We start from the raw sequence: 2,743 nt of genomic DNA on the forward strand, positions 1-2,743 counted from the left end.
GGGTGGGGTAAGGGAATAGAATCTGAAAGGAAGGGAACTACCCAAGAAAATAAGTATCATAAGCAGGGGCTGATGAAAATAATGTGCCTTGAGGCAGCCGAGAAGTGTGATTGAGTGTGGCAATCCCATCTGCATCTGACGTGCAACTAGAAACACATAGATGGTAGATGGAAGGCCAGGATGCATCTATTCTGTAGTCATGCTCATATGGAAGCCCTTTTATGTATGAGCAATGAATTGAGTAACAGAAACATAGATGAGCAATGACAATGAAATTGAGGGTGCATTTTTGCTCTTAACTTTGTTCTTTATTTTTGTTTTGATTAGAGTGCTTTTATTTGTTTTCTGGTCCCTATAAATCAAATTTCTGAGTGGAAATGAAAGACCTCCTTTCCCTGCTGATAGCGCTCACAAATAGGGGGAACGTTCCTAAAACCCGCCGAACTTTCTGTAGGAAGTGTGGCAAGCACCAACCCCACCAAGTAACACAGTATAAGAAGGGCGAGGCTTCTCTGTAAGTGCAGGGAAGGCGGCGTTATGACAGGAAGCAGAGTGGCTATGGTGGGCAGACTAAGCCGATTTTCCGAAAAAAGGCTAAAACTACAAAGAAGACTGTGCTGAGGCTTGAATGTGTTGAGCCTAACTGCAGATCTGCGAGAATGCTGGCCATTAAGAGATGCAAGCGTTTTGAACTGGGAGGAGATAAGAAGAGAAAGGGTCAAGTGATCCAGTTCTAAGCTTCATATTTTGTATTATCATATGACAATAAAATCTTGATCACCTAAAAAAAAAAAAAAAGCATGAAAGACCGCATATAGTTAAAGATCTTCATTGTGGTACTCTGTTCCATCCAGAGGAAAAATATCCTTCTGCTGTTATCAACAAATAATAGATATAATAAACAATGTGTGTGGTTCAAGCAAAAACTCGACTGTTACCTGAATTGGGTGGACAGTTAAAACCGAAAGTGAGTTTGCCACTAGCGATCTGGCTTCAGCTGAGTTTTGTCTTTTTCATTCTTGTTCTCCTTGTGTTTTCTTGTTCACAGTTGCCTCTTCCTCTTTCTTGCCCTCTCTCCAGCACACATCTAAAATAAGCTTCATGGCAGCCTCGCTTCTCCGTCTATCCTGCTGTCAAATGTAGTCTAAAGAACAAAGAAAAACCAATTTGTTTCTGAATGCTCTGAGGGCTTCAACAGTCATCTCAGTCACTAGAGGGAGAAGAAAAATCCTGCCCACAGATGCCAAGTCACCTCCCTCTTTCACTGGGCAGTGCTTGGAGCTGCCACCCAAGCAGAGTTGTGGGCGTGTGCTCTCCACGGTAGAGGAGAATTCTATGGTAGATAACTTCAAGTGAGGGTGGCTATTTCCTGTGTTCTGTTTTGGAGATTAGATCAAATTTCAAGCCTTTTACTCATAGTCAGCTATGACTTTTTTTCACCTTGAGGTGAAAAGCTTAAATGCTAGGCAGTGGTTCTCAGCTCCCACTGCACATCAAAATCACCTGGGGATGTTTTAAAAGGTACTCACGTCTGCTTGCCAACTCAGTCCAAATGAATCATAATCTCTAGGGTGGACAACAGGCCCTGGGAAATCAAATGCGCAGCCAGGACCCTGAACCACGGGGCTAGAACACTAATTAACTCAGTCTAGCTCTTCTACAGTAAATAGAATCAACGTGGTGAGCGTTGCTGCCAGCTGTCCACTGTAGCAGATGTCAGGAGGAGACTGTTAATCTGTCAGCTCTGATATTGCAGAAGAGGAGCATAGTGGTGGGATTATTTCATTTTAGAATACAGCCTTGTTCTTCTGTTGTCGATGTGATTTAATTTTGAAATGAACAAATTTTGCTGGCACAAGGCACTCTTTCATTTTCTACTTCTAATTAAAAGTATATGAAAATACCACCCCCTTTCCCTGAATGTTACTTATTAATAAAGCAGATCAGAACAGTTTTTAAAAACTGATTCTCTAGATCAGTGGTCAGCAAACTGCGGCTCTCGAGCCACATGCAGCTCTTTGACCCCTTGAGTTTTTAGCAAAGGCCAGCTTAGGAGTACCCTAATTAAGTTAATAACAATGTACCTACCTATATAGTTTAAGTTTAAAAAATTTGGCTCTCAAAAGAAATTTCGGAGGAAACCAAGATGGCGGCATAGGTAAGCACCTAAACTGCTGCCTCGCACAACAATTTCAAAACTACAACTAAAAGACAGAACGGACACCATCCAGAACCACAGGAAAGCTGGCTGAGTGAAAATTCTACAACTAGAAGGAAAGAGAAAAGCTCACAGAGAATTGGAGGTACGGCAAAGGGTCTTTGTGCGTGCAGAGAGGAAGGGCGGCTGAGAGCCTGGCTGACTTCCTCTGGCGGAAGGGGGAAGGAAGCCCCCGACCGCACTGAACCCCAGTTCTGACTGCACTGAACCCCAGTTCCGGGCAAGCCCCTGGGGACCCATGCTCTTACGGGGGGAGTCTGGACTCTCGGGCGGAGACTCGGGAGCTGGGGAAGGCAGAAGTCTGAAGGTGCGCGCGTGCCAGTGAGCACAAAGGCTGCGGAGGTTGCCACAGGCTTTCCCTAGTGGAAGGGAGTTGGAGGCTCCTGACTGCACTGAGCCCCGGTTCTGACTGCAGTGAACCCCAGTTCCAGGCAAGCCCCTGGGGACCCACGCTCTTGTGGGGGGAGTGTGGACTCTCGGGCGGAGACTCAGGAGCCGGGGAAGGCAGAGGTCTGAAGGCGCGCA

General features: G+C 45.6%; 1 pseudogene across 1 annotated transcript; it reads left to right on the plus strand.

The window, feature by feature from the left end:
• The first annotated feature begins 377 nt into the window (after positions 1-377).
• On the plus strand, positions 378-737 carry LOC308246698 (ribosomal protein eL42-like; annotated as a pseudogene). Its single transcript has one exon. The product of its transcript is annotated as a ribosomal protein eL42-like (transcript).
• The last annotated feature ends 2,006 nt before the right edge of the window (positions 738-2,743 follow it).

The sequence above is a fragment of the Plecotus auritus genome (assembly GCF_963455305.1).
Source record: "Plecotus auritus genome assembly, chromosome: 4".
NCBI lineage: Eukaryota > Metazoa > Chordata > Mammalia > Chiroptera > Vespertilionidae > Plecotus > Plecotus auritus.